Below are 22,222 nucleotides of genomic sequence, written 5' to 3'. Positions count from 1 at the left end.
GGTGGCCAGGGATAATGGCCTCATTAATTATTCTGAGATCCTGTACTAGCTGGTATTCCCTCAAAGCCTTCCCCTTGTTTTAGCCTTCCCCGGTTTCCCAGTATACCATGTTAGCAGGTTAGCCTGTTTATTAATGTGGTCTGGGACATTGTACTTTTGACTATTGGCAATTGCACTGACTGATGCTTCAATTGTAGTAGTGTCCCTATTTTAACCATAATATCTCTTCCCAACAGGAGGACTGGGCAGCTTGGTACTACTAGAAATTCCTGTTGGAAGATTTGTTTCTCAAATTGACAGATCAACGGAGGAGTGAAGAATCTTGTTTGTGGCTTTCCTTCCATTCCCATAACACTCATGAACTGGGAGGAAAGTTTTCCTGCACAAGCAGTAAGGACAGACTAATTTGCTCCTGTATCAAAAAGAAACGGAATTTGGGGGCCCATCACGGCCAGAGTTACCCAGGGCTCCTCAGTAGCAATTATAATGTTCCTGGACGGGGGCAGTGAGGAAGACCCCAGGCCCCTTCAGTCTTCATCTAATTCCTCCTTTTGCAGTGCTAGAGTTTTGACTGACTGAGCCCCTCAGTGGGAGCTGGGGCAGTCAATCCTCCAGTGCCAGGGGTCATAACCAGTACCCTCACAGTTTTGGCAAGGGCCTGGCATATGCTTAGTACAATCCTTTGCCCAATGTCTAGCTTTCTTGCATTTGAAGCAAGAACCCTTGCTGGCATTATCCTTATGGCCCTTCTGGTTTCCTTTGGACACTCTTTGGGCATTCAGGGCATCGCCAATGATGGCTGCCATAATTTTGGCTTGCTATTTTTCTTTCTTTCTTTTTTTTTTTTTTTTTTTTTTTGAGACAGTTTTCACTTTTTTTGCCCAGGCTGGAGTGCAATGGCACAATCTTGGCTCACCACAACCTCTGCCTCCCAGGTTCAAGCAATTCTCCTGCCTCAGCCTCCTGAGTAGCTGGGATTACAGGCACGTGTCACCAGGCTCAGCTAATTTTGTATTTTCAGAAACAGGGTTACTCCACGTTGGTCAGGCTGGTCTCAAACTCCCAACATCAGGTGATCTGCCCTCCTCGGCCTCCCAAAGTGCTGGGGTTACAGGCGTGATCCACTGTGCCCGGCCTGCTTGCCGTTTTATTTTGCTCCCTTTTTTCTTCCTCCAGGTCACGATTGTTATACACCATAAAGGTGATATCAAGAAGCTGATTTTGATTAGTTTGTGGCCCCATCTGTAGTTTTTGGAGCTTATGTCTAATGGCTGGGGCAGACTGGCTAATGAAATGTTGTGCCATTCATATTTTGCCTTTGGGAGAGGAAGGGTCCAGATTAGTATATTTGTTAAAAGCTTCCTCCAGCCTGCCATGAAACATGTCTGAATTTTCCTCCTTTCCCTGTGTAACCTCCCTTACTTTATCATAATTTACTGCTTTAGTTATTCCCTTTCTCATTCCTCCAAGGAGAGCCTAAAGAAATTTAGCCCAGTTGTTCACTCCCATGGGTGTGTTATAGTCCCAGTTAGGATCAGTAGTAGGGACCGTGTCTGGTCCTGGGTGATTGCCCAGAGGGTTTCAGGCAAATAAATCATTTGCTTCCTGGAGGGCAGCCTCAAGGATGCATTCCTTTTCAAAGGGGATGTAACAGGTTGCTAGAATGAATTGAACATCCTTCCATGAGAGATCAAAGGCTAAGGTCAAAGTCTGGAGCCCATCTACGAATTTCCTGGAATTCTCAGAATAGCTTCCTCGCTTTCCCTTACATTATTGTATATTAGTTATAGAGGAGGGGACCTGCACTAGGACTGGCCCCTCAGCTCCTGCTACTTCCTAAGGGGTAGCAGGGCTGGAGAGAGAGTTGAATGTGCTGTTCCCCTCTGAGTTTGAGGGGGACCGAGTAGGGTCCCCAGTGTTTGGATTTTAGCCTCAGGAACACTTGGCAAGGGGCTATATGGGGGCAGTTGCTGTCCACCCTGAGACAGGTGGCCCTTGTAAAAGGGGGTCATCTATAATATCTAGTTCTGCCTTTGGACTTCCCTTTGGGGGAATTATTAGGTTTTGGTATAGGGCCATGAAAGCCTGTACATATGGAATTTCTGACCATTTGCCCTGCCTTTTTGTCTAATTGCTGGATGGTGTCATAATTAGGGTTACTATTGACCACCCATTGTTCCAGGCTGGGCAGGCTTATAATGGGACCAAACAGTATTGCAGAAACAAAAATCATACGTTTTCTCTTTAGATTGTCAGGGTCAAATTGATTTCAATGCTAGAGGATGCAGCCAAGTGGGGAATCAAGTGGAATCGATGGAGAGTTGCCCATAGTGGTCTGGAAAAGAGAAGAGAATTTTGAAAAGTCAAGGGCTCATTAGGTAACCCAAATTTTAGCTGGAGCATCCCACTGAAAAAATTCTGGCCCCTGACTGGGGTTCCCAGAGAGCGTACCCCTTAAGGGCCCCATCTTAGTCTGTCAGACATCACTAAACTCACATGGGTGCTAGCACCACTTTGGAATGGTTCCCTCTACTACTGATGGCCCACCATGAGCTTTCCCTCTTGTCCTTGGATGAAAGCCTTGACTTCTATAATTAATTTGTAGTTAAACCTTTGGATTTTTTTCCTATCCCACTTAAAATAATTCTTTAATTCTCTACATTTTTAGGCAAGATTAAATTGTATATAAATTCCCTCTTATGAATCCACCCCCATGACTCACACAGACCATCTACAACATGTCCAAGCCCTCTGGCTTGTCCTTAGCCAGTTGAGTAGGGAAGGAAAGAATTCAGCATAAGGAAAGAAGGTTTAAGTCACCTGAAACATGGAGAGTGGCCCTGGCCAGAAACATGTTGTTGCCTCCATGCTTAGGTACTGTCCACCAAGGATCCCAAATTGGAAAGGAAGAGAGAAAGAGAAAGAGGAGAAAGAGAAAAATAAATCCCAAACTTTGGGCTCCTCCTGGCTGGCTCACCAAAATATGTCACCAGTTGAGGGTAATTGTCCTGGTTCTTGGCATTTTAAACAAAGAATTGGACAAACACACAAAGCAAGAGAGTGAAAGCAAGAGATTTAGTTTAAATGAAAGCACACTCCCCAGGGTTGGAGCGATCTCCAGCAAGCGGTACCAAGGTACAGAATTTTCTGGGGTTTAAATACCCTCCAGAGGTTTCCCACTGGTTCCATGCAAATGAAGTAGTGGCCAATAATCAGTCTGATTGGATGTGAGAGAGGTCCAATCAGAAGTATCTTCATTTTTCCTATTTTTTGAGACAGAGTTTCGCTCTTGATGCCCAGGCTGGAGTGCAACGGCAAAATCTCGGCTCACCACAACATCCACCTCCCAGGTTCAAGTGATTCTTCTGCCTCAGCCTCCTGAGTAGCTGGGATTACAGGCATGCACCACCACGCCCGGCTAATTTTGTATTTTTAGTAGAGACGGGGTTTCTCCATGTTTGTCAGACTGATCTCAAACTCTCGACCTCAGGTGATCCACTCACCTCAGCCTCCCAAAGTGCTGGGATTAGAGATGTGAGCCACCGCACCTGGCTGTATGTTCATTTTTCAACTGCCATTCAGAAAAAGGAGGGGTTGAAAAGGGAGTGGCCTCTGATATCCAGTCAGCAATCAGCCTTAGGTTCCCTGCCTCCAGACCCTATTTTCCTGCCTCAAATCTAGAGGCAGAAAAGTGGTGTTTTCATTCAAGAATGAGGGCTGAGCTGGGCACAGTGGCTTTTGCCTGTAGTCCCAGCTACGCAGGAGCCTGAGATGGAAGGTTTGCTGAGCCCAGGAGCTCAAGACCAGCCTAGGCAACATAGCAAGGCTCCATCTCTAAAAAATAAAAGAACAATAAGATCTGAATGGCTTGACCATGAGGTTAAGTGAAGCTACTAAGATTAAGTCTTCAGTGGCTTTAGTTAACTTTGCAGCTGCAAGTACCCAAAGAGGATAGGCATCTGCTACAGGGCCAAATGAGAAGATGTAACAAGAAATGGGTGTTTGATGTCCATCATACTGTTAACACCTCTAAAATTTCTCCTGATTTTTTATACACAAATAGAAAGTAGAGTTTATAACCATTAGGGAATTCAAGGGTAGTGAGTTTATTTGGGACAAGAACTCAGGTGTGTCGACTAGTTTTGATTATATAAAGGGGGAGCCAGTATAGACAAATTCAGAATCCAATGTCTACAATATCATGAGTCCAAGAAATTCTCTAAATTACGTTCTGGTAATTGGCCAGGTAAAATAATAAACAGCTTCCTTTGAAGGTAAAGAGACTTTCTCTTTTGCATGATATTATGATCAAGATAATTCACTTTAGTCTGATAAAACTGGATTTATGGCCAGGCATAGTGGCTCACACCTGTAATCCCAGCACTTTGGGAGGCTGAGGCGGGTAGATTAGGAGGTCAGGAGTTCAAGACCAGCCTGGCCAAGATGGTGAAACCCCATCTCTACTAAAAATACAAAAATTTAGTCAGGCGTGGCCACAGGCGACTGTAATCTCAGCTACTTGGGAGGCTGAGGCAGGAGAATCACTCGAGCCTGGGATGCAGAGGTTGCAGTGAGCTGAAATTGTGCCACTGCACTCCAGCCTGGGTGACAGAGTGAGACTCCATCTCAAAAACAAAACAAAACTGGATTTATCCTTTGAGAAGTTATATCCCTAACTAATTCTTCAAGATTTGGTTGGGCACAGTGGCTCACACCTGTAATCCCTACATTTTGGGTGGATGAGGCAGGACAGCTTGAGCCCAGGAGTTTGAGACCAGACTGGGCAACATGGCATAATCCTGTCTCTTAAAATATATTTATAAAAAATAAAAATTCTTCAAGATCTTCTATCTGGAGAGCATAAGAGAAGATCCATTAATTATATAAGAGTTTCATCATCTCTGAATTCTGTAAGGAGATGAACTCATGGATAGAGATTACAGTATCCATCCTATAAATTCTTTTTTCTTTTTTTGAGATGGAGTCTTGCTCTGTTGCCCAGGCTGGAGTGCAGTGGCATGATCTTGGCTCACTGTAACCTCTGCCTCTCGGGTTCGAGTGATTCTTCTGCCTCAGCCTCCTGAGTAGCTGAGACTACAGGCGCGAGCCACCACGCCTGGCTAATTTTTGCATTTTTAATAGAGATGGGGTTTCACCATATTGGCCAAGCTAGTCTTGAACTCCTGACCTCATGATCTGCCCATCTTGGCCTCTCAAAGTACTGGGATTACAGGCGTGAGCCACCGTACCTGGCCTCCACCCTATAAATTCTTAAAATAATCCTAAATTCTTCAATGAATTTTCCTCTTTGTGTAGGAGGATTTAGAAGGTTCTTAACTAGATTATGCAAACCTAAACTTGACTAAGGTTTAAAACAATAAAGTTAGCTAAGTTGGTCATCATCATCACTTAGGTGTAAAGCATCACGAAGGGATATTGTCCATTGAAAGGGGGGTGTTTAGGAAGGAGGAATGGAGGAAAGCGAAGAGGACCTAAGGAAGACACAGCAGGAAGGGAATGAGTAGAAGAAAGGCGTTACCGGAAGTAAGGGACCCTGAACAGAGGGACCTGCTGGAGCCACAGCAGAGGAACAGAAATTATGAAGATTTCATCTTAATATGGACATTTATCAGTTCTCAAATAATACTTTTATAATTTCTTATGCCTGTCTTTAATCTCTTAATCCTGTTATCTTTGTAAGCCGAGGATGTACAGCACCTCAGGACCACTGTGACAATTGTGTTAACTGTGCAAATTGACAGTAAAACATGTGTGTTTGAACAATATGAAATCAGTGCACCTTAAAAAACAACAGAATAATAGCGATTTTTATGGAACAAGGGAAGGCAACCATAAGGTCTGACTGCCTACGGGGTCGGGCAAAAATATTTTTCTTCTTGCAGAGGGCCTATAAACAGACGTGCAAGTAGGAAATATACCACTAAATTCTTTTCGTAGCAAGGAATATTAATATTAATACCCTGGGGAAAGAATGTGTCCCTGGGGGAGGTCTATGAACAGCTGCTCTGGGAATGTCTGTCTTGTACAGTTGAGATAAGGACTGAGATAAGCCCTGGTCTCCTGCAGAACCCTCAGATTTACTAGGGTTGGGAAAACTCAGCCCTGGTAAATTTGTGGTCAGACTGGTTCTCTGCTCTCGAACCCTGTTTTCTGTTGTTTTGTTTATCGCTCTTGGCTTTTGGCTCAGAGGAGGCCAAGGTGCAACTTTCTTCGGTCGTCCCAAATCCGGGTTCATCCGACACCAGCCGCCTCCACCATGCTGCCGAAGTTCAACCCCAATGAGATCAAAGTATACCTGAGGTGCACTGGAGGTGAAGTCGGTGCCACTTCTATGCTGGCCCCCAAGATCAGCCCCCTGGGTCTGTCTCCAAAAAAGGCTGGTGATGACATTGCCAAGACAACAGGTGACTGGAAGGTCCTGAGGATTACATTGAAACTGACCACTCAGAACAGACAGGCCCAGATTGAGGTGGTGCCTTCTACCTCTGCCCTGATCATCAAAGCCCTCAAGGAACCACCAAGAGACAGAAAGAAACAGAAAAACATTAAACACAGTGGGAATATCACTTTAGATGAGATCATCAACATTGCTCAACAGATGTGGCACCTATCCTTAGCCAGAGAACTCTCTGGAACAATTAAAGAGATCCTGGGGACTGCCCAGTCTGTGGGCTGTACTGTTGATGGCCGCCACCCTCATGACATGATAGATGACATCAACAGTGGTGCTGTGGAATGCCCAGCCAGTTAAGCACAAAGGAAAATATTTCAATAAAGGATCATTTGACAACCAGGAAAAAAAAAAAAAAAGATGTTTATCAAGACAATACATACACCGCTGAACATAGACCCTTATCAGTGGTTCTGCTTTTGCCCTTTGCCCTGTGATCTTTGTTGGACCCTAATCAGTGGTTCTGCTTTTGCCCTTTGCCCTGTTCCCTATGAAGCATGTGATCTTTGTTAGACTCTTATCAGTGGTTCTGCTTTTCACTCTTTGAAGCATGTGATCTTTGTACCTACTCTCTGTTCTTACACCCCCTCCCCTTTTGAAACCCTTAATAAAAACGTGCTGGTCTGAGACTCAGGCGGGCATCACAGTCCTACCAATAAGTGATGTCACCCCGGTGGCCCAGCTATAAAATTCCTCTCTTTGTACTGTCTCTCTTTATTTCTCAGCCAGACGACACTTAACGGAAAATAGAAAGAACCTACATTGAAATATTGGGGGCAGGTTCCCCCAATAGAAAGGCAGGAGGAAGTTGAGGGCCAGGGGTCTAGGATGTAAGTTAATCCTGGGTTAGGCAAAAGACAGAGAAGAGATTTCAAGGTTGGCTTTTAGGTTCTCTACATTTTTATTGGCCTTTTCTAATAAGTCCTTAATAGAAGCTATTTTAGAAATTTCCTTTGAGAGGGCTCTTCCTGGTCATTTAAAAACACTAACTATTGAATATATGGAAACTTTTAACCAGTGATTGTAAGGTGCCAAAAATAGATTAGCTTATTCACATCCAAAGTTCACCAGAACAGCCACTAAAGTTCTAGAATGTCCTTAATAAGATTCTGCCACAGCATCCACTGTTTAATTCTATTTGCCCCACAATGTTGAGCTCATATTGAAATAAAAAGAACAAAGAAGAAATAAATACACAGGCCTCAAAAATCTCTTGGAACTATGAGCCCAGGTCATCTGTGAGAACCTTGAGTAGTAAAAACAAATCACATCCAGAGGTTTATATCAAGGACAACAAAGATAAAAAAGGCTTAAGTGGGGCTGGGCATGGTGGCCCACACCTGTAATCCCAGCACTTTAGGAGGGCAGATCACCTGAGGCCAGGAGTTCGAGACCAGCCTGACCAATATGGTGAGACCCTGTGTCTACTAAAAATGCAAAAATTAGCCAGGCATGGTTGCCTAGACCTATAGTCCCAGCTACTCAGGAGACTGAGGCAGGAGAACAGCTTGAACCCGGGAGGCAGAGGTTGCAGTGGGCTGAGACTGTGCCAGTGCACTCCAGCCTGGGCAACAGAGTGAGACTCCGTCTCAAAAAAAAAAAGGCTTAAGTGGGCGAGGCACAGTAGCTCACACCTGTAATCATAGCACTTTTAGAGGCTGAGGTGGGTGGATCACTTCAGCCTAGGAGTTCAAGACCAATCTGGGTAACATAGTAAAACCACATCTCTACAAAAAAATACAAAAATTAGCCAGGCGTGCTAGCACACACCTGTGGTCCCAGCTACCCTGGAGGGTGAGGTGGGAGGATCTCTTGGGCCTGGGAGATTGAGGCTGCAGTGAGCCGTAATTTTACCACTGCACTCCAGCCTGGCAACAGAGTGAGACCTCATCCCAATTAAAAAAAACAAAAAAACAAGGCTGAGGTGATGATTCAAAGTTGAGAGATGGTTGGAAGCAGGGCTCATTCAGCTGAGCAGTCCCTGTGACTTGTAAAGGAGAAATAAAACATCTTAGGACCCCCAAACTTGTTATGCAAAGGGAAAGTTATGCCTAAAGACTGGGTCATGCAGCACTGCTATCCTTATCCCAAATAGATAGCTATTACTTTATGACTTGGTGTCAAAGCATCACACATTACCCAGACCCTCTCAGAAAGGCAGAAGGCCTCATACATCTCCAGATGATGGCCCTCATAAATTTTTCCCAAGTAAACTCTTTGCTGGCCTCAAAACCTTTCAAGATGTACATCCTCCCATAAAAGAAGAAAATGTCCATTGTAACTTTAGGTGTACCATCTAAGTGTAGCTCCTAAAACTAAAGTTTGCTAGAGTCACACTGATAATGTCAATTACAAGCTTATCTTCCCAGGTGCAGAACAAATCATTCCTCCACCTACCCTGAGACGTTTGCATAATTGATTCTTCCTCTACTCCCTTTTTCTCTGAATATTCACCTTATCTTGTATAAAATGTAGATTTACTGAGCTCTAATTAATTAATAGTCCCACAAAAGTATAACCATTTGCCTCACCACCCTACCCCCTCCTTCCCACATACCTTCTCCCCTTTAAAGAAATGTATAAATACTGTATTAGTCCGTTTTCACACTGCTATAAAGAACTGCCCGAGACTGGGTAATTTATAAAGAAAAGAGATTTAATTGACTCACAGTTCCACACGGCTGGGGAGGCCTCAGGAAACTTACAATCACGGCAGAAGGGGAAGCAAGGCACCTTCTTCACAAGGTGGCAGGAAGAAGTGCTGAGCAAAGGGGGAAGAGTCCCTTATAAAACCATCAAATCTCAAGATAACTCACTCAATATCAAGAGAACAGCATGGGGGAACCACTCCCATAATCCAATTCCCTCCACCTGGTCTCTCTCTTGACATATGGGAATTATAGGGATTATAATTCAAGGTGAGATTTGGGTGGGGAAACAGAGCCTTACCACAGCTTACACATTTGATTTTGTAAAAATATTTGATAACTTTCATTTTGAATTAATTTCCTTTGTAATCTCACATATTTTATTTTATGCATTCAAAAGATTATTCTGGTCGGGATGGTGGCTCACGCCTATAATCCTAGCAAGTTAGGAGACCGAGACAGGCAGATCACTTGAGGTCAGGAGTTTCTGACCAGCCTGGCCAACATGGTGAAACCCTGCCTCTAATGAGCCAGGCATGGTGGCCCATGCCTGTAATCCCAGCTACTTGGGGAGGCTGAGGCACAAGAATTGCTTGAACCTGGGAGGCAGGGGTTGTAGTAAGCTGAGATTGCGCCATTGCACTCCAGCCTGGGGCGACAGAGCAAGACTCCTTCTCAAAAAAAAAAAAAGATTATTCTAAGAAGGTGTCCATGGGCTCTACCAAACTACCAAAGAGGTTTATGGTCAAAAAAACAGAGACGAGTTCCTGCCCTCAGGAGTTATCTTTTTTTTTTTTTTTTTTTTTTTTTTTTTTTTGCAAGGTTGAAATTAAGTTACTGCCATTTCCACATTCCAATCCAAGTAAATGTAAGAAGAGTTTCACGGTAAGCCATTCCTTTAGACAGAAGTTGCATATAACATTTCTGCTTATAGTCACTGTGAGAACTGAAACTTGAAAACATCTAGCTGCAAGAGAGACTTGGGGGAATGTAATCTCTACTTACATTCCAAGTGACTACATACAAAGTGACTTTGTACCCAGCTAACTTTTACTAATAAGAAGGGGAAACAAACAAAGAAGGGGAGGCCTGGCACAGTGGCTCACACCTGTAATCCCAGAACTTTGGGAGGCTGAGGCAAGCAGATCACTTGAGGTCAGGAATTCTAGACCTGCCTGAACAATATGGTGAAACCCCATCTCTACTAAAAATACAAAAATTAGCCAGGTGTAGTGGTGCAGTCCTGTAATCCCTGCTACTTGGGAGGCTGAGGCAGGACAATCGCTTGAAGCTGGGAGGCGGAGGTTGGAGTGAGCCAAGATCATGCCACTGCATTCCAGTCTGGATGACAGAGTGAGGCTCCATCTCAAAAAAGGAAGAAGAAGAAGAAGAAGAAGGGGAAACAGATTATAGTGAGCAATCAAGGAAAGAAAAAGAACTAATGACCTCATTTACAACTTAGGCGTTTTTTTTTTTTTGCAAACCAACATAATTTTTACTATAGATATGTTAAAGATGTCATTAAAATATGTTCTAAAACATATTTTATAAGTTTAAGAGTTAACAAGCCTTGACTGGTTGCGGTGGCTCACACCTGTAACCCCAGCACTTTGGGAGGCCAAGGCGGGCCAAGTCAGGTGGATCACAAGGTCAGCAGTTCAAGACAAGCCTGGCCAAGATGGTGAAACCCCATCTCTACTAAAAATACAAAAAAATTAGCTGGGCCTGGTGGCAGGTGCCTATAATCCCAGCTACTCGGGAGGCTGAGGCAGAGAACTGCTTAACCTGGGAGGTGGAGGTTGCAGTAAGCTGAGATTTTGCCACTGCACTCCAGTCTGGGCGACACAGCAAGACTTCATCTCAAAAAAAAAAGTTAACAAACTTTTTTTTTGAGATGGAATTGAACCACCACCCTCTGAAATGCCCCCTTGGCAAAAGATACAAGGTAGTGGCGGAAGGGGTGGTTGGGGTGGTGGTGGTAGAGCTGGAGGTGGTAGTAGAAGAGGCTGTGGGGGTGAAGGTGGAAGAGGTGGCTGGGTGGAGGAGGATGGGGAAATAGGGGAGAGGGAGAAGGGTAGTGAGGAAGAGGTGGGGTGGAAGTGGTAGAGGAGGTTTCCAAGGCAGAGGAGATGATGGTGGGAGGGGAGATTATGGTGGAAAAGATTATGGAGATCCATATAGAGGAGGTAGTGATGGTGATGGATACCACAGATATTGAAGACTACAAAAATTAAAAACCAAAATCAACAAACCTCAAGGGCAAAGGAATAGTCTGCCCTCTTGTATCACAAGCACTAACTAACCACCTCTACTCTTTCTCATCCCTTAATCATTCAGACAAGATTTCCTTGTTTACTTCCTCCTATAAAATCCCTACGTCTATTTCCTTTTCTTTGAAAAGATTCCTCTGCATTAATGAATGTTGTCCTTACTGCAATAGCGTGAGAAAAAAAAAAGTCTCCTTATGCAGCTTAGCAATTTTCCAGGCTTGGTATCAGTGACTCCATCTCGGGCTACTGACTCCAGGCTGAGCTGCTGCTAAACTTTGAGGGCCACAAAGGAACTGTGAAAAATATTTCCTCCACAAACAACTGTTATAAATAAAGTTTCAGCACTGCAAAAGAAATAGCACTCGAATATAAAATCATCTTAATTCTCAGCAAGGCAATGTACATTTGTTTCTTTTCTTTTTTGAGACGGAGTCTTGCTCTGTCACCCAGGCTGGAGTGCAGTGGTGCAATCTCAGCTCACTGCAAGCTCCACCTCCCGGGTTCACTCCATTCTCCTACCTCGGCCTCCTGAGTAGCTGGAACCACAAGCACCCGCCACCACGTCCAGCTAATTTTTTGTATTTTTTAGTAGAGAGGGGGTTTCAACGTTTTAGCCAGGATGGTCTCGATTTCCTGACCTCGTGATCTGCCCGCCTCGGCCTCCCAAAGTGCTGGGATTACAGGCGTGAGCCACTGTGCCCGGCGGCAACGTACTTCTATAGAAGGGTGCACCTTCACAGATGGAGCAATTGTGAGCGCACACCTGGGCAAGGGAAGGGAAGGGGTTCTTATTCCTGACGCACGTGGCCCCTGCTGCTCTGTCCTTCCCGTGTTGGCTAGGGCTAGACCGCACAAGCTAAACTAATTCCGATTGGCTAATTTAAAGAGAGTGATGGGGTGAGTGGTTTGGCAAGAAAAATGGTTAAGGCAGCCCAGGAAATCGGAATGAGTCAGGGTGGAGCATGTAATCAGAATGAGTTGAGAAGTGGAAAAATGCTGAACATCAGAGGTCAGAAAAAGTCAGGAAACTCCCCTTAATGCAAAAACAACAAAGTTATCTGGAAAGTCCCTAGCAGAGCAACGGCCGTTTGTGGTTTGGTCAAAGGGCGGGAACCAATGAACAACTGACTAATGTTCAACTTTAAATGTCAGCCAATTGTAAACCTACAACTGTAAAAATCCCCAGTGACTTTGTAACTTGCTGTAACTTGTTTGTGTCTGACTATAAAAGACGGCAAAGCACCGAGCTCGGGATCTCTCCCTAGGATCTGACACCTGGCCGGAGAGATCCGGGTTCGAACTCGAAATAAAGCGATCCCTGCCGCTTGGCTTTGTCTCTGGACTCTGGTGGTTGCTTTTGGGTCAACGCGGGTCTGGGCATTACAGAGTCAAGGTGGAGCAGGTGACTGAAATGAGTCAGGGTGGAGCAGGTGATCGAAAAAGGTTGCTTTACAAGGAAGTTAAGTTTAAAAGTAGAAGGCAAAGAACTGAACATACTGACATACTGATTCTTTGAACAGAAATTTAGAATTCACATCTAACACAACCGTTTTCTCAACAACACACAACCCAAGAAAGCTGGTCTCAATATTATTATTATTGTTTTTCTGTGACAGGCTCTTACTTTGTCACCCAGGCTAGAGTTCAGTGGCTCAATCTTGACTCATTGCAACCTCTGCCTCCCAAGCTCAAGTGATCCCCCCATCTCAGCCTCCCAAGTAGCTGGGACTACAGGCTCATGCCACCACTCCTGGCTAATTTTGTTTGTTTTTTGTATATTTTTTGTAGAGATGGGGTTCACCATGTTGGTCAGGGTGGTCTCAAACTCCTGGACTCAAGTGATCCACCCCAAAGTGCTGGGATTACAGGCATAAGTCACCACGCCCAATCCCCAATCTTTTTTTGTTTGTTTTGTTTCATGAGACAGACTCTGTGGCCCACACTGGAGTGCAATGGCAGGATCTCAGCTCACTGCAACCTCTGCTTCATGGGTTTAAGCAATTCTCCTGCCTCAGCCTCGGGAGTAGCTAAGAATTACAGGCGCCCACCACCGCGCCTCGCTAATTTTTGTATTTTTAGTAGAGACAGGGTTTCACCATGTTGGCCAGGTTGGTCTCAAACTCCTGGTTTCAAGTGATTCACCCGCCTCAGCCTCCCAAATTGTCAGGCCTCCAAGACTTAGTTAAGCCATCATATCCCCTGTGACCTGCAGTATACATCCAGATGGCCTGAAGCAAGTGAAGATCCACAAAAGTGAAAATAGCCTTAACTGATGACATTCCACCATTGTGATTTGTTTCTGCCCCACCCTAACTGATCAAAGTACTTTGTAATCTCCCCCACCCTTAAGAAGGTTCTTTGTAATCTCCCCCACCCTTAAGAAGGTTCTTTGTAATTCTCCCCACCCTTGAGAATGTACTTTGTGAGATCCACCCGCTGCCGGCAAAGCATTGCTCCCAACTTCACTGCCTATCTCAAAACGTGTAAGAACTAAAGATAATCCCACCACCCTTTGCTGACTCTCTTTTCTAACTCAGCCCACCTGCATCCAGGTGAAATAAACAGCCTTGTTGCTCACACAAAGCCTGTTTGGTGGTCTCTTCACACGGACGCGCGGGATACAAAGTGCTGGGATTACAGGCCTGAACCAGGGCGCCTGGCCACCCCCAATCTTTAAGAATATTCCGGCCGGGCACGGTGGCTCACGCCTGTAATCCCAGCACTTTGGAAGGCTGAGGCGGGCGGATCACGAGGTCAGGAGATCGAAACCATCCTGGCTAACACGGTGAAACCCCATCTCTACTAAAATACAAAAAATTGGCTGGCCGTGGTGGCGGGCGACTGTAGTCCCAGCTATTCGGGAGGCTGAGGAAGGAGAATGGCGTCAACCCGGGAGGCGGAGCTTGCAGTGAGCCGAGATCACGCCACTGCACTCCAGCCTGGGCGACAGAGCGAGACTGTCACACACACACACACACACAAAAGAATATTCTGTATATAGTTTTTTTTGTTTTGTTTCTGACAGACGCAAATGCACCCTTCTACTACTGATTAAAGACTTCTTCGTTTAATCCACCAGTGAAATAATCTGACAATTTATGTAACAAATAAATTCCTATAAACATAAGCTCCCTTGCTCCTCTCCAGTGGCACAATCTCTGATTTGCTATCCTGGTTGCAACCTTCATTACTGAGTAAACGCTTATGTAAACCTTAATAATGAGATTCGAGCAATATGATTAAATATTGGTTTATTTGAGGGCAAATTTTGAGGACGGCGACCTGGTAGGCCACAGACTCCAAAAGATGGGGGTCAGTGCTTCGAAAGCGAGAAGTCTGAGGGTCGTTTATACAGGCAGGGTCTGGGAAGCTTAACAGGATGTCAACATTTTCCATAGAAGGTTAACGTATAGCAATTTAATTGGTTCTAGCCAGTGTTTCTTTTTGGGAAGGGTCTATTTAACATTCCACATTAAGGATGTAATAGTCAAGGGGTCATTTATCTTATTCAAGGCGTATTGTAACTCAGATGCTATCTGGTCTGAGCTGGGAACAAGAAAATAAGGGAGTTAATCTATAACAAAAGGTTGGCAATTAAGAGGTCGTGCTTTGTGATCTGGTCTCCAAAGTCAACTTTCCTCAGGGACTTTCAGAAGCCCCAAATAGATTACCCACTGTCTTTCACACTTATTTGCCTCTAAGCTGTTGATTTTTTTTCTTTTTTTTTTTAAGGGTTAACAATCTCTTGGGTGCACTCTGACTCCCATGCGCTTTATAGAAAACATTGGTCCTGAGGCCAGCAGCAACAGTCGGTCTCAGGAACTTGTTAGAAATGCACATTTTCAGCCCCCACCCCAAACCTACTGAATCAGTAGTTTTGCTGGCGGTTCTCAATCTCTCTTTAACATGCCTTCTGGGTGCTGCGGCTGCCCGTTAAAGGTAGAAGATCGCTGCGGGAGATTTCCGCGTCGGGCAGATGAAAGCGCTCTGCAAACCCTGCTGCGATCCGCGGGCCCGTTCCGCGGCTTCTCGGGTGGCACTAGGACCGCGGCGGCGCGGCCCTTGCAGACACCGCCTCGGGCGTGAGGCGGGGCCTAGCTGTTCCTGGATCCTGGGCCTGGCTCCTCGACCCGCCCCTGGAGGCGGACCCCACTTGACTTAAACTCTGGGGCCCGGGAGGCCGCTGGCTTTACCCCTGCTTGGTGGGGTGGTCCTTTTCCCTTGTCGGTAAGTGTTAGGCGAGCACCCCGAGGTCCCTCCTTCGCCTTCCGGGGTGCAGGCGGGGCGGGGACCGGGAGCCAGAGGCGCTCACGGCCGGGGCCGGCGCGCGGCGCGGAGCGCTTTTGTTCTGCGGCGAGAACGCAGTCGCAGGCGGCCCCGGAACCCGGGCCTCGGGACCCGCCGGCTCGCGCGTCCCGCCGTCCGCCGCCCGGAGCTGGGCTCGGCCACCGCGCTCGCTTCTGCCCGCCGTACTGGGGTCGGCCCTGGGCCTCTGCGGACGCCGAGCCTTGCACCGGAGGGCGGGCCTCGCTGGCTGTTTTCCCTCATTGCCTAGCTCTGCGCGGTAGAGGTCGCGAGTGGCGAGGGCGAGGACGCGTTTTGTTGAACTGCGAGGCGCGGCTGGTGAGGCGGGTGGGTATGAGGGCTGCTTATATTTTTAAGGCTTTCCTGTCACTGGAGTGGAAAAAAAAATCTTTGTTTTCCTATTTCCCGAGCGTTCTCCTCCTCCCCTGCCCTCTTAAGTCGAAGCCTCCTGGAACAGAATTGCTGTACTGGCATCTGTCTCCAAGTGGTCCGCGAACGCTTCTGCGCCGGCGATGCTTTCTGTTCCTCTGCAATAGTTAGTTCCTTGAGGCATTTTTAAATGCACAAACGCGTACCCATCTTAGGTGTTCTCGAGGGACACGGATTCCCTAAGCAAACGTCCTTAGGGTCCTGAGTTTAGCAGCAAACTTTCGGGGAATAATTTCCGTGGAAACAATTTGTAGTGCATCGAGTGCATAACCGTCTTAAGACAAGGATGTGTATGAGCTTGAGGCGCGTTTTCGTTTTGTGGGGGGCCGATGCATCTCAGTAGGCGGGCCGCAGAGCTTGTTTGGAGATTGTATTTTTCTGCTAAATATGTTAGCTTTAATCATGTTTCATTCATTGTTAATGTGCATGTATGTTAAAGTTTTAGATTTTTTTCCCTGTGCAGTCGGATTTTTTTCTGTTAAATAACAGTAATCCAATAAAGACAAGTGCAGAGATAAAGTGTTACTGTTTTGCAATGATACTACAATAGCCGACCTAGAGGAGCGCACATAGATTCTGACTTAAGTGAATGGTATTTTCAGGCTAGACCTAGTTTCTATTTCTGTTACTTAGGACACTTAATAAGAATTCAGTAAAGTTAGCATGCTTTCTGTGCAGCCTTAAAAGAAAACAGTTTTGCACAGCAGTGTCATATCTAGTAAACACATTAGCATGTCCTCTTTTATTATAAAACGTTTCTTGTTGTCCCTAGGACCAAAGAAGTAAATACTGTGTGGAGGGGAACTGATGTGTTTGGAGTGAAATGGGAACATACACGATAATTAAAGACTAAAGTTGTGCTTAACGGTAAGTATATCACCTCTAAGAAACCCACCCTGATTTAACCAGGCAGTTATTCACACGTAACTATGGAGTAATTTACCTGTTACCGAATTAAAATTACTAGCTCAATGAATCAACATTGGTTAAAAATTAAACTGTGGGACTCAATGGATTTGACAACAAAGCTTGAGAAGAAGAAATGTCGGCACAGTACTGAAAAATCAGTTGTTAATCTTAGCGCAATAGCAAAGAGGTCTGTGGTAAGGTGATTGTAGTGGAAGTTACCTGGGCAGAGGTCTGCTTCTGTCTGTGCTGTGTTTCTTATTTGATTGTTTTTACTATATTTTATTACTGTTGGTGGCACATAGGGGAATGTGGCACAGAGCACCACTCTGGAAGGATGCATCCCGTACAGCCAAAGTGGGCATGTCCAGGGCTTTCATCTGTAACCACAAAATGTCTTAGGAAGTCTCACCTAGTGATAAAGATCATGGTCCCTGTAACCACACTGCTTTGGTTCAGATCTTGGCTGTAGCACTCAGCAGTATCTGTACAACCCTGGAAAAATAAACCTCTGCCTGTTTTCTCATCTATAAAATGGGGAAAAGTACTAATGTCATAGGATTGTTATGGTAGAGTTTCAGGAGTTTCATGCATATCACAGTTAAACAGCTCTTGAAACATGGTGAGTGCCCAATAAATGTTAGCTATTGTCGTGTTAGAGGAAATAGATTTTGTGGCCTGGGACATGTAATGCTGTCTTAGCAGAAATTCAGCTGGTTCATTTAAGCTCTAACTTCATGAGCTTTTTGTTGATTAAACCCATCACTGTAGATCCTCTTAGATTCTCTTTTTTGTAGGTCCTGTTTTGTTAGCAAGTATCCGTCACTTACTGGTCCACATCTGGATTTACCTGCAGTGTTGTTTGAAATAAAAAATGCCTCCACTGAGTTCCTAGGCAGGACAAACTTGCCCCAAAGCTTTGTTCTTCTACATTATCTCTGTGATTGTACAGGAATCTGTCTTCCCTCCTAGATTATCAGTGTCTTGGAGATAGTTGGAGCTCAAATGCTTAGGGAATTGATTTAATGTTGCTTAAAACTTATTTGTAGGCCAGGTGTGGTGGCTCGTGTCTACAATGCCAGCACTTTAAGAGGCTGGGGTGGGCAGATCACTTGAGGCCAGGAGTTCGAGACCAGCTCTGGACTCAAGTTGGCCAACATGGCGAAACCCTGTCTCTACTAATAATACGAAAATGAGTCAGGCATGGTGGCACACGCCTGTAATCCTAGCTACTCGAGTGGCTGAACCCGGGAGGCAGAGGTTACAGTGACCTGAGGTCACCCCATCGCACTGTGGGCCTGGGTAACAGAGCAAGACTCTGTCTTTAAAAAAAAAAGAAAGGTATTTATGAAGGTGAATTTCAAGAATCTAATCAGGCCTCCCTCCCTTCCCCATTAGAGGCACACTCTATTCTGTAAAACAGACAGGGAGTATATTCATTTTGAGGTAAGTCCAGGAGAACAGTCGACCAACCCTGGCTATAAATACGCAAGTTAACAATTCACTTTGGAAGGAGGTTGTGAAGAAAGAATCTTGGATCTTGAGGAATTCTAAATGCTTTGTTGGGTGGCAACCATGCAATACTTATACTATTCCTAATACCTTAAGTGTATTTGTACATGAAGAGCAAAGTTGGAGGCTGTTGAGGTAAATATTTCAAGTGAGATTGGAACTATACATTTTATGCTCCTGGTTTTCATGATTGCAAAGATTTAATGACAGTAACTTAGATTCTTTTGATGTATCAAATTACAAGGTTTCGTTTGTAAATAAAGTCTTGTGATTAAAATGACAAAGTGTATTAAAAGAAATTGTATTGTCCAGTTAAGTTTCAAGAAACAGAAGCCATAAGGGGATTATTATTTTCCAAGCCCCAAAGGAGAATTCATTAGATGACATACTTTTGAAGTTCATGGAGCAGGGCCGGGCGTGGTGGCTCACACCTGTAATCCCAGCACTTTGGGAGGCCAAGGTGGGCAGATCACCTGAGGTCAGGAGTTGGAGACCAGCCTGGCCAACATGGTGAAACCCCGTCTCTACTAAAAGTACAAAAAATTAGCTTGGTGTGATGGCACATGCCTGTAATCCCAGCTACCCGGGAGGCAGAGGTTGCAGTGAGCCGAGATTGCACCACTGTATTCTAGCTCGGGTGACAGAGTGAGACTGTCTCAGAAAATAAAGTTCATGGGCCAGTCGCAGTGGCTCATGCCTGTAATCCCAGCACTTTGGGAGGCCAAGGCAGGTGGATCATGACGTCAGGAAATTGAGACCACCCTGGCTAACAAGGTGAAACCCCAAAATTAGCTGGGTCTGGTGGCATGTGCCTATAGTCCCAGCTACTCAGGAGGCTGAGACAGGAGAATCACTTGAACCCAGGAGGGGGAAGTTGCAGTGAGCTGAGATCACACCACTGCACTCCAGCCTGGGCGACAGAGCGAGACTGTGTCTCAAAAAAAAAAAAAGGTTCACGGATCAGAACCTTTGGGTTTTGATAGATCCAGGCTCTAAATCTGAAGGAAAGTTTTAAAGATTTGTGACACTGTATCTTTGAGCTCTGCTGTCCTCTGCCTTGGTTCTCAGGCAGACCATCTCTCCACTGGGCAGCCCTGACGTCTCCAGATATATATGCAAGCAGCTTCAAGTTGTTCAGAGCATGCCTTTTGTAGCTGTAGTTAGAGATAAAATTTATAAGCCATTGATTCACCCATTTACACCCAGTGTACAGTTTCAGTGGTTTTTAGTATATTCAGAATTGTGTACCCATCACCACTATCAATTTAAGAACATTTTATTGACCCCCAAAATACCTCCATACTCAATAGTGGTAACTCCCCATTTTCTCCAATGCACCTTTCCCCAGGTAACCATTAATCTATTTTCGTAGGTTTGCATATTCTGAACATTTCACGTAACTAAAGTCATAATATGTGGTGTGATGTTGTTTTTCCCAGCATGTTTTCAAGGCTCATTTATGTTAACACATGTATGTTACTTCATTCGTTTTTATTGCCAAATATTCCATTGTATGGAAATGCCACTTTTGCTTATTCTTCCGTCAGTTAACAGACCTTTGACATGTTTTCACTCTTGGCTACTATGAATAGTGCAGCTATGATCATTCATATGTTTTCAATTCTTTTGGGTAAATACCTAGGAGTGGAATTCCTTGGTTATGATAACTGTTTAACATTTTGAGGAACTGCCCGACTGTTATCCAAAGTAGATTTACCGTTTTATTTTTATTTTTTATTTAACTTCTGTTTTACGTTTGGGGGTACGTGTGTAGGTTTATTATATAGTAAAGTTGTGTCATGGGAGTTTGTTGTACAGATTATTTCATCACTCAGGTATTAAGCCTAGTACCCAATTAGTTGTTTTTTTTTGAATCCTCCCCCTTCTCCCACCCTTCGCCCGCCTGTAGGTCCCAGTGTGTTAGTCCCCTCTACATGTCCATGTGTTCTCAGCATTTAGCTCCCACTTACGTGAAAGCATGCAATATTTGGTTTCCTGTGTTAGTTTGCTAAGGATAATGTCCTCCAGCTCCAAGCACCTACAAAGGACATGATCTCATTTTTTTTTATGGCTGAATAGTATTCCCTAGTGTATGTGTACTGTTTTCTTTATCCAGTTTACCATTGATGGGCATTTAGGTTGATTCTGGGTCTTTGCTATTGTGAATAGACATGCACCATTTTATAAAGCAGTGTTTTAGAGTCCTCATTTGTCTACATCCATAGTTAACTTTTATAGCCGTTAAAGTGAGCCTGAAGTGGTCGCTCATTGTGATTGTGATTTGCATTTCCCTGATGATTAGTGATGTTAAGCATCTTTGTATGTGCATATTGATTTCTTTGGAGAAGTATCTATTCAAAACCTTTGGCCTTAAATTTGTGTTGTCTTTGGATTGTCAAGTTGTAAGTTTTTAAGGTATCCTAGATTCTTCTCATTCCTTACTAGGGACCATAAGTGTGAAGGTTTACTTCTGGGTTCTAGGTTCTATTCCATTGATCAATGCCTGTCCTGTGTCAGTACTATATGGTCTTATTTATTGTAGTTTTGTCATTTTGTTTTTTGTTTGTTTTTAAGACAGAGTCTCACCCTGTTGCCCAGGATGGAGTGCAGTGGTGTGATCTTGGCTCACTGCAACCCCCGCCTCCAATTCTTCTGCCTCAGCCTCCAAAGTAGCTAGGATTACAGGCACTCGCCACCACGCCGCACTAATTTTTGTATTTATGGTAGAGGCGAGGTTTCACCATGTTGGCCAGGCTGGTCTCGAACTCCGGACCTCAAGTGATCAGCGTGCCTCTGCCTCTCAAAAGTGCTGGAATTACAGGCGTGAGCCACTGCTCCCTGCCGACTACTCCCTTTTCAACCCCTCCTTTTTCTGCGTGGAAGTTGCTGAGTGGCAGTCAGAAAATGAAAGTACCTCTGAATTGGTCCCCTCCCACAACCAATCAGGCTAGTGGCTGGCCACTACTTCACTTACATAAAGTGAATCAATGGGAAACCTCTAGAGAGTATTTAAACTGCAGAAAATTCTGTAACTGACTGTCTTGAGCCACTTGCTGCATCTGTTCCCACCCTGTAGAGTGTACTCTACTTTAAAATAAATCTCTGCTTTGGCTGTCTTGCTTGTGTAGTTTGTTCAATTCTTCTTTAAGATGCCAAGAACCTGGACAACTACCCTCAACTGCATGCTTTAGAGGAACTCTTCTGTTCCACTGAAGGCCTTTTGTCTATCTTCAGTGGCCGAAAATTGGCTTACTCCTATTATAAGAAGCAATACTTCCTAGCCAACATGGTGAAACACCATCTCTACTAAAAATACAAAAATTAGCTGGGTGTGGTGGCGCTACCTGTAATCCCAGCTACTGGGGAGGTTGAGGCAGGAGAATCACTTAAAGCCAGGAGGTGGAGGTTGCAATGAGCCAAGATCACGCCACTGCACTCTAGCCTGGTGACCGAATGATACTTTGTCTCAAAAACAATAAAAATAAAAAAAGGAAGTGATACTTATACTTCGAATACAGTTTTTACCTCAACACAGTATTGTCTTAATATGGTTTGTACCCGCCTGCCACACACTGATGTGTCATGTGTACTTGGGGGTACTTGTCAGCGCTTTTCAGATATTTAAGATCACCAGACCTCTAGTACACCGTGTGTCCAATCTTTTGGCTTCCCTAGGCCAC

At 44.8% G+C, this 22,222-nt stretch overlaps 1 protein-coding gene, 1 long non-coding RNA gene and 1 pseudogene across 9 annotated transcripts in view; 2 read left to right on the top strand and 1 right to left on the bottom strand.

The window, feature by feature from the left end:
• The window catches only part of LOC115899899, a 58,883-nt gene extending 43,496 nt beyond the window's left edge, over positions 1-15,387 (bottom strand). For both annotated transcript variants that reach the window (XR_004059483.1, XR_004059482.1), the window contains exon 1: positions 15,255-15,387. This is a non-coding gene — a long non-coding RNA (uncharacterized LOC115899899). The remainder of the gene's footprint in view (positions 1-15,254) is intronic.
• LOC104668320 lies at positions 6,263-6,808 on the top strand (annotated as a pseudogene).
• Positions 15,388-15,490: 103 nt separating the features above from the next.
• The window catches only part of RESF1 (retroelement silencing factor 1), a 28,711-nt gene continuing 21,979 nt past the window's right edge, over positions 15,491-22,222 (top strand). For 3 of the 7 annotated variants that reach the window (XM_030938358.1, XM_030938354.1, XM_010370978.2), the window contains exons 1-2: positions 15,491-15,617; positions 16,897-16,991. The gene's annotated coding sequence lies outside the window, so the exon portion shown is untranslated. Of the gene's footprint in view, positions 15,618-15,725; positions 16,023-16,896; positions 16,992-22,222 lie in introns of those variants that run through there. The other 4 variants (XM_030938360.1, XM_030938357.1, XM_030938359.1 and 1 more) reach the window with 2 other exon arrangements.

This window comes from Rhinopithecus roxellana, chromosome 10 (genome assembly GCF_007565055.1).
Source record: "Rhinopithecus roxellana isolate Shanxi Qingling chromosome 10, ASM756505v1, whole genome shotgun sequence".
NCBI lineage: Eukaryota > Metazoa > Chordata > Mammalia > Primates > Cercopithecidae > Rhinopithecus > Rhinopithecus roxellana.
The sequence above is the reverse complement of the archived record's forward strand: the minus strand, read 5'-3'. Positions and strand labels throughout refer to the sequence as shown.